Source organism: Euprymna scolopes, chromosome 25 (assembly GCF_053919585.1).
Source record: "Euprymna scolopes isolate OS-2025 chromosome 25, ASM5391958v1, whole genome shotgun sequence".
Lineage (NCBI taxonomy): Eukaryota > Metazoa > Mollusca > Cephalopoda > Sepiida > Sepiolidae > Euprymna > Euprymna scolopes.
Genome location: NC_136506.1, coordinates 69,735,622 through 69,753,334, shown reverse-complemented (window position 1 = coordinate 69,753,334; position 17,713 = coordinate 69,735,622). Strand labels below are relative to the sequence as shown.

Genomic DNA, 17,713 nt, shown 5'->3' with positions numbered 1-17,713 from the left:
ACTTTAGTACTTTTAAAACAGGCACAGGGAAACCAGATGTGGCAACAGTACTCAGTGTGGGTGAATTATGGCTGTATAAAAATAAAGAATATTTTTGTGAATAATTTTTGGCACTAATTTTTATTTATTTGTAAGTATGACATTCTTATCCTGCAACATGTGCTGAGTTTAAAATGGTGGCAAAAAATACCTCGCATAGACATGCCACAGGGCAAACATCAAATAATTAGAGCATAACAATTATCAAGATTTAAGAACTTCCAATTTATAAGCCTGAAATTTTTTATATCTTCTAGCATCAAAACTATGTAATGAATTTTAATCAAAATTAGAATAAGGATTTTAGACATAAGGTTTCTAAAAAAAAAAAAAAAAAAAAAAAAAAAGTACAGCTCTTCTCATTAATCAAAACTCGAGTAATATTATTGATATAGAATGTGCAGTATGCCGCAAATTGACAGTAATGCCACTCCCCACCAGAGAAAAGTATCTTGGAGCAGCTTCATCGATGCTGATAAGGATGGTCAAAACGTGTACCATCCTGGCATGGGTTAGTAGTTGTGTCCTCGCTTCTGAAATATTGCTTTAAGTAGTACTTCAAATTTGTTTCGCATGCCGCTTGCTCACCAACACAATTGTGTGCTAGTTCTTTCAACCTTTGTGATGAGATGTTACAAGATAGAGTTGATGTCTTTTGCGTCCTGCTCTTGCTGGTTTTGATTCGCGCGCGGGGGGGGGGTAATTCTTTGTAGTGCATTTGGCAGAAGACGTTATTTGCGCTGTTATGTGATACACATGACTAATCCATCTCACCTGGTGCTCGGCAATTATATGCTCAAATTGTTTGATGTTTGCCCTTTGGTATGTCTCTGTGTGAGGTATTTTTGCCACGATTTTAAACACAGCATGTCTTGCAGGATGTGAATATCATACTTACGGATACATAAAATTAAGTTTGGAGCAAAATAGTTGTGGTTCTAGGGGTTCAAGGGGAAGTCTTTGCTCTGGCATGTGATACAAGTGACCAATCTATTTCACTTGGTGCCGCTTCAGTGTTGTTTGATGTTTCTCCCTTTAGCACATCTCCGTGTGAGGTACTTTGTTCCACTTTAAATCCAATATCTGTTGCATGTTGTGAATGTCAGATTTAAAAGTAAATAAAAAGAAAAAAATGCCCAAATATTTTGTGGTACTGCATTTTTGGCTAACCTAATTTTGTAATCTATTAACTTATTTTATCAGATGTTCAAAAAGTCGGATTCCAATTCAAGTTAACAAATGAAAATTTGTGCATGACTAGCAAATTTTGATTTGCTATTCTACTGTGCTATCGGCTATAAAATAATATACTTTGCAATAGTTTATTTTGCAAAAATTACTTAGTTGAATCCAGACTCACTGATAATGAAATCCTTTTCAGTAATCACTAAAATATAAAAATCAGCAAGCAGAGTGACTTTTTTATATACAGAATGAGTTGTCTACTTTCCAATTAAAATTTTCTTTTTTTTTCTTTTTTCTTTCTTTTCTCTTTTTTCTTTTTTCTTTCTTTTCTCTTTTTTCTTTTTTTTCTTTTCTCTTTTTTCTTTTTTTTTTCTTTTCTTTTTTTTCTTTTTTCTTTTTTCTTTTTTTCTTTTCTCTTTTTTTCTTTTTTTTCTTTTCTCTTTTTTTTCTTTTTTTTCTTTTTCCTTTTTTTCCTTTCTTTTTTCCGTTTTTTTTTTCCTTTTTCCGTTTTTCCCCGTTTTCGTTTCTTTTTTTTTTTTTCTTTTTTTTGTGGGGTAGAGATCCTCTCAGACCTTCTTCCTTTCAAGAATTAGTGTAGCATATTTTTATTTGTCATTAAATATTACTTTCAGGTATTACCTTCTCTGTTGTGCGAGCATGGTAGTATAGTATGCTTCTCCTAACCTCCCCTCCCCAGTATTATCTTCTTTTTTATTGGGATAGTGTAGTATCTGTTATCATATACTTACAGGTATTAACTTTTTTTTGGGGGGGGGGGGTAGTGTTCATTTATCATACAACCATTCTCTTGGTCATTACCTCCTCGTTTGGGAGTCAGTGTAGCATGTTTGTTCACAGATTAGCAAAAATGTGTAACGCGGGGGGGGGCATATATTTGTTTGTGTGTGTTATAAGTGTTATATGACAAATAACCTGAATGCTTAATTTTTGTGCAAGAGTATATTTCATTTCAGTTGACACAATATTGCTCGATAGTCAATGGAAGATCAAAATGTATAATGTCAATTGAAATATATTTTTTCTCACTTCAAGTATGTTTCTATCTTTTATTTTTATTTCTCTCTCTTTCTCTCTCTCTCTCTCTCTCTCTCTCTCTCTCTCGATCGATCGATCGATCGATCGATCGAAAGAGAGAGATATAAAAAATAAACGACCAAGTTATGTGTTTATCAACGTTTCGTCTTTATTGCTAGACTTCCTCTGGATGAATGAAATTAATTTTTTTTTTATTTATTTTATTCATCCAGAGGAAGTCTTGCATTAAAGACGAAACGTTGATGAACACATAACTTGGTTTGTTCTTTTATCTCTATCTTGTAGGAATACTATTTCCAATATTCTCATATATATATATATATATATATATATATATATATATATATATATATATATATATATATATATATGTGTGTGTGTGAAATTATTAAGTTTCTCGGAGAAGTAATCTATTTTTGTCAGGAAATAATGTTAATAGGCAGAAATGCAAAAAGTACAAAAGTCTCTGTAAGATGACTGAAACGATTATGGACAAATGTGTAATGAGGTAGTAGACAAACATAAAATCGAGAACATGGACATCCATCCTAACCCTAAAACCATTTTTCTTAAAAAAAACAAAAAAAATGTTTTTGATTAAATCATAATTGTTTCAAAAAAATTTTTTTATCATAGTTGTGTTCATGTTTTCATTTAAAAAAGAAAAATATTTTTGTGAAACATTTGTTGCAAAAAATATTTTTCTTGAAACAAATTTTGTGTAATTGAACTTATAGTAAGTCTTATTTTCTTGTATTAAGGTTTTGTTGTCAGAATTTTTAATTTATCATCTGACAGTATTCGCATCAGCTCTTTGCAATAACTTTTTCTGCTGCTTACCATAAGCTGCTGTGCGACCTTCGATAAGGTTATGGTTCTATACTAAATTGTTGATTACACAATGTATCAGACATATATATAAATTATATTATTTACAAATAATTTCTTTTTTTTTTTTTTTTTTTTTTTTTAAATCTTTGACAGAATTTTTTTAAAGACATGCTACCCACCTTACCAGCTGATATTATCGTGAACACAATGACACATGTAGAAGTTGCTTCATTTTATAAGGCTTAATTTTTAACAAAGATGAGGTCTTCACACGAGTAAAAAAAAAAAAAATTTTGTCATCAAGATGAGAAAATCTTTATTTTTGAAGTAAGTCTTGAGCAACAGATTTTCAATAATTCCAGATCTGGCATGGTTGTTAGTCAAAAACTGCAGCAAGACATTTTTCAAAGGTAGCATTTCAAGTTTACAGAAAAGAGGGAAAATGCTAATCGCATCTTGTTGCTGGTGTCGTGTGTGGTACTTCAATGATACTTACCCTAATCAGCTTCCTCCAAAGGGAATATTAAATTCACAAGTAAACCCTAATCGCATGTATATCCCTATCAGGGCAAACAACGTTAGGTTTTGGCCCTACATGTAGAGATGTGTCGGCATCCTCCTACATACGGAACCTGTCCTTCCCAAATGGTTAGCAATTTAGTACTGATGAATCTCAACATTGCTTAACTTTGTAATGAGAACCGGTGTAGCAACATGGTTATGCCGTATATGTGTGTAGAGTGTGTGTGTGATATGCATGTGTATAGTGCGTATGATATGCATATGTTAGATGAAATATATCTAAAAGAATGTAAAAATACTGGTTTTGAGGAGACTGAGAGGAGGAGGAGGAGGGGTCAGCTTGCGGCAAAGATCAGAGAAAGCATGTTACAGTAGTACTTGCACTCACTTCCACGTTTTAGGTTTCATTTGTTCCAGTTGTAATTGAGACTGCCACTCATCACTTATCTGTCAATACATCGCAGCAGATGGTGCCGTGAGGTTGTGTCAACTAGCGGTCACATTCATCATGGTCTCCTGGGACTTGTGCCGTTCTGGCAAAATGGATACAAAAATCCATGGTTTTTTGAAAAGTGATATTTTGAATGTAAAAATTCTCCTTATCCAGGCATTATCATTTTTATGTTGTATTTTGATCTGGCAAAATTTTACAATAACCTTTTCAATAAATGTTAAGTTCAGAAGCCAAATGTAGTAACTATTCTGATACATTTCATCTTTTCTGTCCTTGGTCAGAGAAGTAGGAAGTTTTTTTTCTAGACTTGGGGGATCTATAGTGTCCTTTTTGATGAGTTACTTTCCGCATATCAACAAAAAGCATAACCTTGTGTCTAAGTCTGGGAGGTTAGTAAATAGGGTATTTAGGCTTCCACATCTATTTTTTTTTTTTTTTTTTTCTTTTTTTTTCTTTTTTTTTCTTTTTTTTTTTCTTTTTTTTTTTTTTTCATATGTACAAATCTTTGGTATGATCATAAACTATATCGGTGGTGTGCCCCAAATTTGGAAGCTTTAGACAATGTAGTTGCCATTACTCTTATATCTATTCTGACCCAGGGTGGTAGTATCAGTTATAGTCAGCTAATGTACTTTTTAATTTTCGGCATAACACTACCGGAAATGGTGACAGAGCCAATCGATTCCTTTGCTTTTTTTTTTCTCTCACGCCTATAAATTATTTGTTATTTTGATTGTAATAATTTTATTTTTATACATATAAATATATATTTTATTTTTATACATATAAATATATATTTTATTTTTATACATATAAATATATATATTATATTTTTTTTATAAACATTTATATATAAATTCAAATAAAAACTTATTTTAAAAATTAAAAGAAAAATCCAAATTTTTTATTTCATAAGCATATTTCTTATAAAATTTTAAATAAAATAGAAATTTATTTTAATTTTATTAAGTGCAAAGAAAGACTAATTGTGTTATTTTTATCTGTATACGTTTTTGTTAATTTTTATTGTATACTTTTCAGTAATGTCCTTTTATATTTCATTTCAATAAATCACTTCACAATAAAAATATTGAAGGACAATAAAAGTGAAGGAACTGGTTTGCCTTGTCTGTGTTTTGAAGAGCGCTAATTAGGAAGTAAGTTTACTGAGACTGAAGTATCTGTCAGGAGTCTATCTATGGATTAAATATAGGTACTGGCAATGAAAGTAAAAGTAATTTGTTTTTTAACCAAAAATTAAATTTTACCCATGCATAAACTCCCTCCCCGAAATCAAAATTTCCAATTTTAATTAAATTGTCTATTTTATTTATTTAAACTCGAATTAACGGCTCATACGATTCATTATTCTAATAAATTAAATATAACGTCACGCTAAAGCTATAATTTGAAGTTAATTTTTTAAGCTCCATTTCATAAGAGATCAAATATCAGTTGATACTGCCTCAAATTGATGTTTTCGTTTCGATTCCTGGTCATTTTTATGGATTTTTATTTGTCATGAATTTATTATTCACTGTTTTTAAGCAATATTCTTCATTTCTAAAAAATAGTTATGACCCGGATATTTTGAAATTAAAAAAAATCCACAATGTATTTATTTTGTGACTGACTTACAGTAGGACAGAACTTATTTATATAAGATGAATAAATTATTCCATTCAGAGCTTACTTTAAATTACTTTTTTCCTTTTGTTTCAAGGATGAAATGAATCTTATGCCCATAGTTGAAACTCCCCCCCCCTGTTTTTTTGGGGTTTTTTTTTTGTTTTGTTTTGTTTTTTGTTTTTTTTTTACTTACAAAGAGATAACACCCTAAACGTGGAATTGAAAATAAAACAAACTTTTTCGTTAATGTAGTCCTTGGTAGAAAATGAGGTACTTTTTAACAATAGGTATCCAGAAATTTGCAGTTGTGATCAGATAAGAGAAAGTATACTAAAGTTGCAAGGCTTCTACAAAATATGAACCGAACTAATTTGACTTTGCAAATCAAAACTGAAACATTTTAGGGTAAAAATGTAAAAATGTAAAAAAAAAAATGTTTGCCATGTATTGTGTGGCTTGTTCAGTGAAGTTTGTTTATGTTTGTCAGTCTAAGTGTTCTGTGAAACTCTGAATTAATAACGTAAATACTGATTTTCTTGGACACTTATTCCTAAAAAAAATGACTGAAAATGGTACTCGAAAATTCAATATAAATTTTTCTTATATGCATTTTCGGAATGTTATCTCTCTCATTGTTTTTCCAACCGATTTATTTTTTTTATCATGCAAATCGCTCCAAACAAGGTGTGTAGCCACTTAATGTAAGGAGCTAACAAGAACGAAAGCTAATTATCACAAACAGGAGATGACTATTAACCTTGGTCTTGAAAAGACTAGGGTTATAGGTAGGTGAGAAAATAATGAGCAGAAAAAGAGTTCCACAAACTTGCAGTTCTTGGAAAGAAGCTACTGGAATAGGAAGCTGTATAACAAGGAGGTATCAGAACAGCAAATTGATGAAGACTATTAGACCAAGTAGACAAACGAACTGGAACAAAAGAAGCAGGAAATAGATCAGACAATTCTGAAGAACACATGCCATAATAGAAAAAATATATAAAAGACTGTAACTAGCAACATTACGTCTGTGAGAGAAATTGCAGAGAAGAGTGGGGGGGGGGGCAATCAAATAAGATCTGTTTCTGCACCTTATCAAGCACCCTCAAAATGGATGGAGATTCACTAACCCAAATATGACGACAGTACTCTATAGTGGTCTGATAAGACTTGTAGAAATAGAGAATAGCTTACAATTAAGCATTTCCATTTTTGTGTCGGTCTTGCTTCTTTTGAGAAAGCCACTATCCAAATTCCACTCCAGACTTGGCATTCAAGGTGGTGGTATATTTCTCAAAGAGGATGGCTGTCATAACTAAAGGCAGTGAGAAATTCATTTCGCTTACAAACTCCACAATATACTTTTAGATTTGACTCCAAAAGGTCGAAAAATGAAATAAAGGCTGTAAATTTCTTGTTTTGGTTCTTTAAATAAAAACATCTGTTATATAAATCTCACCTGTCTGTTTATATATATGTATGTTTGTATGTCTGCCTAAAACTTTCGACAGAGACGACGGATTTTCATGGTATCATTTTGAAGCTCGACCCTTCGGACGGCAAATATCGAAAAATTGGCTAAAAATATTAATTCCTTCACCCTCAACTGAGCACTTTTCTACAAGGAGGGGTCGCTTTTTTTGCCAATATTTTCGAAAGTCGTCCCCTCTTTTCAATTGACTAGCCATTTCTGGTTTGGCGATGGATGCAACGGCAATGACGTCATGTTTTTTTTGTTTTTTTTCACATTCTTTTCCTCCTTTGCGGTACAGGTTCGAGTGTGCCTGCCTACTATTACTTTTTTTTTTCTTTTTTTTCTTTTTTTTTTTTCTCAACACACACCTCCAAACACCCGGGCAATGCCGGGCACACATGCTAGTTTAATATAAATCTTATTACCTTAATCTTTATCTTTATATAGTTAAATATGTTTATATTGGTATATGTATAGGATTCACCCCTAAGCTAGTAAATCATGATTTTTGGAATGCAGCTGCTAAGCTTAAGGGTGGATAATAACATTGCTTAAATTAAGATATTTCCGATGCTTTTTTTAAATTTTTATTATAAGTATTAAACATCAATTAAAAACACTCAAATTGAGAATATTTATTGAGTATGCTAAAGTATTTTAGGATAGCACAATCTATTTGAAGATTTAAATATTTCAGATTTACGTTTAAGTTGATTCATAATCACCACACAACAATTAAGCAACATTAGAGCGACAAAGAGAACCTGTCTGCAAAACAATTGATCTGTACACGAATCCTACATAAAACATATGAGGTTTACTCATGATATAACCTGACAAAAGTGGTTCTAAAACTCCAGCCACAGATACATTTTTTTTTTTGTAATAATATTGGAAATGAGGAAAATATTTTCTTTCATTATTATTGTATTTGTTTATGTGAATTTTTTATCAACTCTGCCTCCTTTTTTTTACCCCCCCCCCCCCAACATTCCTAGTTTGTAACCAGACACTGAATTCTGTAGCAAATAATTATGCTATTTGGAAATAAGAGATATTAGAAGATAAGTGGCTATCAATTTCTACCATGGGTAGGAGAGGATCAGCACTAATACCCTTGGGAAAAGCATGAATCCACACTTCCCTCCAATTATGAATAAAATAAAAGATAAGAGGATAAAAGATAGTCTGGAGTTTAAGCAAGAATTCTTTCCTTGATACCAATAAAAAGTTACAGCCTTCTGTATTCAGCAGGCCATTTGGACAGTAATGGCTACCAAATAATAGTTAATATCTGATGACCCCATCCCCACCCCACACATGAAAAAAAGCAAAAAAAAATTTCAGATCATTTGTGTTTGAAATATCCGTCCTGCTCTGTTTCCTGGCCAGTACCAATATGCAGGAATTTCAATTTCATGTGGGCAAACATCTTGCTGATTAACTCCCCACTCCGATTGCCCCCATGAATTTGGTTCCTGTCATAGCAACTTTTTTATACTTCAGTGGCAAAAAAATTTTAATAATAAAAAAGAAAAATGATCAATGTGATGAAATTATCTTGCTCACTCATCTTTTCTTTGTCTTGCCTTCCTTTTCCCTCTCATGATAGTTCTCTCTGAAAATATTGATTTTACTGTGAAGTGTAAGACTTCAAACAATTCATGAAATAGGAGAGGTGCGAAATTAACTTCACAAGAAATTAAGTTAAAAAATTGGTAAATTTAATTTTTTTTCTTTATTTAAACCATGGTCATAAAACCGTTAGCAACAGACAGAGGCTACTAATTAGGGAATGCATAAAACTTAAGAATATCACGATAGTTAGCCAATACAGAACTTCAAAAATGTGACAGGGATACATGTTTATTCACATAATTCTGAGGCAACATATTCGGAACCAAAGAACACAATGGGAAAGGAGATCGCCGGCACATCTGAGCAAGCACCGATATTATTATGCAGAGGATCTGATGTGAATGTATATCGTCACAGATTTGGTTTGTTCAGTTGCAAAACAGGGCAGTTGTTGAGCATTGTGATAGGGCAAGAACTATGAAATAATCTGTAGGCAACAGAAGTAACTGTAACATTCCGGCAAGTAGACAGATCTAATTCAAACAGATCATATACTCCAGGGTCGTGGCAGGGAATATATAGTATATATCTGATGGCACTACATTGTAGATGCTTAAGAAAATCAGAACATCTTGCCAACTCTGGCAAACACTAGGCGGCCATATTCCAAGTGGGGACGAACCATTTGCCTTGGAAATCCTATTATGTTATTGTTTGGTTATTTAATTAATCATTGAACCAAGCTATTGAGCAACATTAATGTTAATGTGCTCCCTTTTCTGTCTCTCTATCCTGCACCCTTTTCTGTCTCTCTATCCTGCACCCTTTTCTGTCTCTCTATCCTGCACCCTTTTCTGTCTCTCTATCCTGCACCCTTTTCTGTCTCTCTATCCTGCACCCTTTTCTGTCTCTCTATCCTGCGCCCTTTTCTGTCTCTATCCTGCGCCCTTTTCTGTCTCTATCCTGCGCCCTTTTCTGTCTCTATCCTGCGCCCTTTTCTGTCTCTATCCTGCGCCCTTTTCTGTCTCTATCCTGCGCCCTTTTCTGTCTCTCTCTCCCCCAGCTCCCTTTTCTGTCTGTCTCTCTCTCCCCCAGCTCCCTTTTCTGTCTCTCTCTCCCCCAGCTCCCTTTTCTGTCTCTCTCTCTCTCTCTCCCCCCCGCTCCCTTTTTTGTCTGTCTCTCTCTCTCTCCCCCCCCCGCTCCCTTTTTTGTCTCTCTCTCTCTCTCTCTCTCTCTCTCTCTCTCTCTCCCCCCCGCTCCCTTTTTTGTCTGTCTCTCTCTCTCTCCCCCCCCGCTCCCTTTTTTGTCTGTCTCTCTCTCTCTCCCCCCCCGCTCCCTTTTTTGTCTGTCTCTCTCTCCCCCCGCTCCCTTTTTGTCTGTCTCTCTCTCTCTCTCTCTCTCCCCCCCCCGCTCCCTTTTTTGTCTGTCTCTCTCTCCCCCCGCTCCCTTTTTTGTCTGTCTCTCTCTCCCCCCCCCGCTCCCTTTTTTGTCTGTCTCCCCCCCCCGCTCCTTTTTCTGTCTATTCCCCCCCTCCCAACCGGCCCCTCTTTTCTGTCTATTCCCCCCCCCTTCGGTCCCCGTTAACCCTTTTTCCTTTTCACTCTTTCTTTCTTGTCTCCTTTTTCTTATTTCTATTTTTTCTCATTTTCATCCTTTCTCTCGTCTCCACCTATTTAAGAGTTTCAAAATGCATTATTTTCTGATGTTGATAGCCCAGAAGTGTGAGAGTGAGCCAGCTATCATTTCTAATCAGCTAATTTCCCCTTTTTCCAATTAGAGAGTTGATAAATGATCATTCAGCCCTGCACACGTGCGTAGGCGGATCGCTTGTGAGCAACACACAAAGAATGTATTGATTTTTTTTTCTCTCCTTTCTCCCCACCCCCACCCTCTCTCTCTCTCTCTCTCTCTCTCTCTCTCTCTCTCTCTCTCTCTCTCTCTCTCTCTCTCTCTCTCTCTGCATTGACCAAATATTTTAGAAGAGAGTAGAAATCCTTTGATTCTTTTTCTTTGCCTCTAGTTTTGTTCTATCCACGCTCAGCATCTTTTCATTCATCCAACAGGAATTATGTTACGACTTGCATCTCGGACGAGAGTTGGATGTTCTGCTCAATTATTGTAACTCAAATTGGTTCCAAAGAGATTCATATGAAACTGAGAACAGATTTTGTTTATTTTGGGTGCAATTACACTATAAGAACGAAATTCTGAAAATGAAAAATCGATTTAAAACAAAACAATGTTATCTGACTTTTTGTGCCAGTTTCAGTTAAAAGCAATGATATACTTAAATATTATCGCATTATTTAAAAGAAAAAGTTTTCGATCTTTATCATAAAAAGCATCACTATATTTCTTTGAGAAGACCTGACATAACGAGAGAAGTAATTCAGTTATGCTAAAAAGCAAAAAAAAAAACAAAAAAAAAAACTATTTTTACAATTACACGCTATTTACCTTCCTTGAGAACTCGTCGGTTTAGCCAAACATTTTTTGCTTATTTTCGTCCAAAAATGATTCCTTTATTAATTTTATTTCTACTTCATCGTTTTTCGTAATTTTTAGATAGTTATGTTACGGCAATGAATCTAAGTAGAGACTATTGGTTTGCCTTGAAATTCAATATAAAAAATTTTGAATTTCGCTATTATAGTGTAGTTGCACCTTATTTTGCTTACTAGTTCACCCGTGTCGTCAAAAATGACTATTATCCATCTATTTTGTTCTCCCCAACCCTATCTTTCTAGCTAGACATGCATGATGATGATGATTGTAACGTCTTGTCAGACGAGTGCCACTCCCTCAGGTACTGAAAGTCTATGAGCCGAAAATGACTTTAGTCCTGCCGGCAAAATTCACACGCTCAGACATGACACTGAAGACGGTCATTAGTATACATACATATATATACATTCACGCATACATAATATACACACACATACACATACATACACACATACACAATACATAATACACCTAGATATACATACATAAACATACACAAGACGGTCAATGGCATATATATATATATATATATATATATAAATGCAAATATACATATATACACATACACATCTGTAAACATACATATATACATATACAATGCATAATACACATATATACATATACATACACAATGCATAATACATATACATACATACAAATACACACACACATATACATACATATGCACATATATATACATACACTTACCTAAATATGCACTCATGCACATACATACACACATGCATATATGCACATACACACATGCATTTATGCACATACACACATGCATTTATGCACATATACAAACAATATATGTACGTATATATATACATATATACACATAGATATACACACATGTACATACACCTGTACATGAATATACATACACCTATATATACATATAATAATGGCAGATCAATTATTACATGCTTCCAGCATTTCAGGCCTACACGCGTCACAACTTTTCCATGGCTGAGGGAATATCTATACACAGATGTTACAGAGTTTTAGCTTTATACGACAGCTAAATCTCTCTCTCTCTCACTCTCTCGGTTCAAAATGTTGACATCCAGCAACAAGCAAGAGCAAGATAGCCAGCAACAAGTCAAACTGCATAAACTGCAGACCAGCTTAATGCAGGTACTGGTCTCCCGCTTTGTTTCTTTTTTTTTTTAATCTAAGATTTGCTTCTTCTAGAGGGGTTGCCTTCACCACGGCTTACGGGAGCCCTCTCCACCCTACATACACATGACAATAAACACATGCATACATATAGATGTACACCAACATGCATGTGCACACATGCAACCATAATCATGTAGAGGCACACAAATTCCTTCCTGATCTTTTTCCTCCTTCCTTTTTTTTTTTTTTTTTTTTTTTTAAATAAAAAGTTTGTTTTAGACTCACACATATGCAGTACATGATAATGATGATGATCATGTTGACAAATTCGCACACAATTTTCCAAACAACTCAACGCACGAATCGACGAAAAACAACAGTCCAACTAACATGAACATACACAAATGCATACAGACAACGCATGTTTATGTAATAGATTCCTTGAGGAATGAGTTAGAATTTTCTGAATTAGTAAATAACGCTGAAAAATCGATATCCCTCTGATGATCATCCAGGACAACATTGATCAATACTATACCAACTTTGTGGGTCTTTGTTTTGTAGTTTTTTTGTTTTTTTTACTTTTAATAACGACTTGCATAAACAGACGGTTGACTTTTATATAATAGAAAGGACGATTCCAATATTTTCCCCAATTTTGATAGTTACCGATTCCAATTTTCAAATATCCTATATATTAATAGGATAGCGGGTGTTATTTATTTTGTGTGTCACGCTTACATTCAAGAGACTGACGTTTAATTGTTATGGACTTTCGTTTCTTGTAATAAATAATTTATCCAAGAATTCTTAAGTTTTGGTTTCAATTATAACTGATGGCACTCAAGTCATTTATTTTTTTCTTCATAAGTTTTGATTTCGGTTTCAATTATAGCTGAAGGAACTCAAGTTTCATATATATATAATTTCATAAGTTTCGATTTCGATTCAAGCTGATGCACCCAAGTCATATGGATATTTTTTTTTTTTTTAATTTTGAAATATGTAAAAATCAATAGAACATTAACTCTATAATAATATATACAAAATCGGCAAAAATTAAAATATCATATTTAAGCGTACTTTACGACCGGGCTATGCCAGACATCCCTGTTAGTCTTATATTAATATAATTTTATGTTTCTGTTCTCATTTGTCAAATCTTTAAATGTTTCAATGCAGAAAAACATTTCTCAAATCAAGCATTTGTATCGAGGCAGCAAATTTTGCACAACCAAAGTGCTGGATATTCTTTCAGATAGAGCTTTATAATGATAACAGATGGATATACCATGCACTTTCTTCACAACACTAATATCGTCTTCTTGTGAATCTGACCTCAGCATTATTATCTGCGATGATTTGCATTAGACAAAATAAATTTTGCCACTTCAGCCATCTACTTAAAACTGTGCACTGACATGGTTAAGATTCAAAGTATGACCTTCAAAGACATCCAGTAGTGAGGCCCCATTCGGAGGTTGTGTGGAATGTTGAGTTGCCTCTTAGTTTTGCTCCCAGGTCCACTCTGTTCCAGAGTGGTAATACTTGTTAGGCCATGTCTTTTACATTTCTGGATTTTTGAGATGAGAATTGAATATTGAGTATTATTTGAACTACTGTTCTCATCTTGAATATTTTCACATTTCGGTCGATGTAACCTTTGACCTTCTTGTTGAAGTAATTGTCTGTATTTTTGAAATGAGGTGTTTTGTATCGAACTGGGGAACTGTTTGTTAGGAATCTCGAACCCAACCCAACCCTTTATTATTATTACGGGGGTACCGTGTTCGGACTCCAGCTAGGCTCTGGGACATAGTTGCTGATTTTCTGTTTTGAATGTTACTTTTCACTGCCTTTGTTCAGGATTGAACTCAGCACCTTTGGGTAACTGTAAACTTTGATACAACGTTTAGGACCACTCGGCCATATGTCACTAGGATATGTCACGTAATAATAATAAAGGGTTGGGTTTGAGACTCCTAACAAACGGTTCCCCAGTTCGATACAAAACACCTGATGAAGGCCGGAGGACAAAACGGCCGAAACGTTGTGACTATAACAACCAAGATGAGGAAGTCAGTCCGACAATCTCAATCAACTTCTTGTTGAACTCGAGAAATCTGCATGGATCTTTGAACAGAGCCCTTTATTTAATCCATGGGGGAAAGGGCTGGTGGAATGAAGGCATGCTACCCCCATGGATTAAATAAAGGGTTCTGTTCAAAGATCCATGCAGATTATTGAGTTTGACAGAAAGATTCCAGAGTTCGACCAGATACACTTAAAGAAAGGTTGTAGGTTACATCGACTGACATGTTGTGCGAAAAACACTCAAGATGAGAACAGTAGGTTGAACAATTCAAATAATGTGAGATATTGCAAGTTGAAATTTGAGGGAATTCCACTATAACTATCTGTTTTTACGTTAAATTGGTCTGGTTTGTGTTAGCTTGTATAATCAAAACTTCTGTTAATTTACAAATTACTGACTGGTGCCCATGAAAATCTCGCCAGATATTGGTAATGCGTCATTATTTATGCTTCATTCTTTGAGATAATGAGTAATTGAACTTCCAAATAAAAGGAAACTGTTTTCATAAACAGCTGTTAGACTTTTCTTGATTGTGTAGGTGTTTGTTTCAATGGCTTCTGCCATTTCTCCAACTAATAGGAGTACTACTTGTCTTTATAACCAATAGATTTATGTAGGTTATATACTCATTGAAATTCTGCGTGACTGCACGTACCTGTTACACAAGCAAATACGCACTTAGCTTCAAGAAGTGGTTCAAGTGCTTAAATTAAACTGAATAGAGGGTGGGGGACTATAATTGCCAAATGTTACCTAACATTAGAGAATTTCTATTTTTTTTTTTTTTTTTTTTTTTTTTATGACATACCAAAACTTTAAAGTGCATACGATGATGAGGCCTCAATTTAGGGAGCTTTGAAGAGTTACTCTTAGGATATTGCTAGTTCCATGTCCATTCTTTTAGCACCCCCCCCCCCGTCTCATCCATAAGTCAAATAGAAACTCGTTTAAAATATCAGTTGAAAAAAAAAAAAAATATCCAGTATGGTTTCAGAATTTTTTTTAGATGGAGCTTGATTATTTATACAGTTCTCATCTTGAGTGTTATTTTCACAACGTTTCAATCAATGTAACCTCCAAATTTCTTTAGCTGTATCATTTTGAGCTCTGAAATCTGCACAAAATTCTGGACGGAACCCTTTATTTAACCACATTAAGGATTGAACCTCAACCTCCAGAAGCATGTAACTTATAATCGAACTTTACACAGTACTTTATCCACTATGTCACGGGTCTTTATTTCTTGTGTAACAGATAAGTACTTGGAGAAATTGTAAAGTTACACTCTTTTGGAGGTTGAAGGTTCAATCCTTAGTGCCGTTGACATTCAAAATACAATTGCGACGTCAGTATGGCTGACGGAATGAGAACATACTATCCCTGTAGATTAAATAAAGGATTCTTTTAGAAATTTTGTGCAGATTCCGGAGTTTGACAAGATAGACCTGCAGAGGGTCAGAAGTTATATTGACCGAAACATTTTGAAAATAAGACTCAAGATAAGAACTGTAGTCCAAATAAACTAAATTAAAATTTATTTGGAAATTATTTTCTTGAAATCTTCATTTCAAAAGATGGTGTAACAAAAATGTTTGAAATTGTGCATTTTTCGTTTAGCACTCAACCCCTCCTCCTCTAGAAATGCATTTTGTGACTTGAATGAAATTAGTATCATTTTTTTTTTTTTTTTTTTTTTTTAATCAAATAAAATATCTAATTTAAAAAAGGGGGCGGGTAATACACTAAAATTGGACCCCCCCCTCCCTTCCTCTCTCTGAAATTTATATAAATACATTTTAGAAAGATTTAACTTGCCTTTAGTTACAAACAAAAAATAGCAATAGAATGTGTGGAGTACGTTATGTCTCACCTTTTTTTGTTCAATAATTTTCTGACAAATGCCTTATGACCCTTAAAATGAATAAATTAAGTGATCTTGTATTTAAGGCAAGCACATTTTGTTTATTATAAATCAGTGATTTTTTTTTTTTTAATTTTTGATAAAAAGGATAGTTTTTGTTGTATGTAGGTGCAGTTCTTTGATCTGCTTAACAAATGAATCGGTTAATGAAGCCTGGAAAAATTAGACTTAAATTCATTGCTATACAATTTGCGGTAGATTAAACATTTTTAATCTTTTAGACCGATTAAGTTTTTTTGCTAGTTTTAGTCATACAGGCTTTTGTTAGTTCAAGTATTTGTGCAGTAATTATGTTTGGGATTTGCATTAGTGTTGGTTAATCTGAAAGTAAAAATTATTCTCTCCTGCTTGCGGTATTCCTATTTACTTGCCTCCCTATGGGGGCAGAGTTAGACACAAGGTCGGTTTTTAATGTGGGGAAAATTTAGCTCCCCCCCCCCCAAAAAAAGGGCACTTTGGATAGGTACACAAATAAAAATTGCTTCAGTCTAGAAGGATTTCGCAGAAAAGGTGAAGTATAGCATCAGAACATATACTACACTGTGATCTTTATATTTAATTTATTTCGTTTAAAGAAAAAATTACAATTAAAAAAATTCCAATATAAAATTAAAACATTTAAAAAAGTACACTGTGATCTTAGGCCAAGGGTTGTTTAATGTTTCTTAAACTGAACAGTATTTTTTTTTACTTAACGGCAACTCAGCATTCACTGTTAAACCTGTAAAAGTTGTCAATTTTTCTGGTATGCTGAAAAGGAATATCACATTTAAATTTTGGGGCAGACGAGTAATTTTCTAAATATGATTTAATTTGTTAAAATTATCATTTGAAAAATAAAGCGGGTTATAACCAAAAAGAACGTCTAATGTTTCGCAATATTAGAATTTGTATATTAAGAAGCCAATACAATGCAGAATTTTCATCAGACATGGAATTTGGTTTTCTAGGGACACCATGTCACAACAAAAGAAAAAAAAAATGACAAACTGATTCCGTACCTGATGAAGACTTATATCATTGAAACTAAATTGGTTTTAATCTTTTAATAAATAAATGTTTACTTAAAAAAAAAATTCTGCGTTTATATTCGCTTAACTTATAAATTCATAATTCCCATAACACTTATATTTGAAAAAAAATTTCCAATTCATGTTTAAGGTTTGTTTATATATATATATATATATATAGAGAGAGAGAGAGAGAGAGAATAAAAGGACAATATAAAAATATATACTAATGCATATGAATTTAATCATTGATTCAATAGGGAGATTAGATCAATTAGGGGTGTAAGATAAA

At 33.6% G+C, this 17,713-nt stretch overlaps 1 protein-coding gene across 1 annotated transcript in view; it reads left to right on the top strand.

Annotated features, from left to right (window-relative positions):
• The window catches only part of LOC145247427 (E3 ubiquitin-protein ligase HECW2-like), a 328,541-nt gene that overhangs the window by 91,331 nt on the left and 219,497 nt on the right, over positions 1 to 17,713 (top strand). The gene's annotated exons all lie outside the window — the stretch shown is intronic.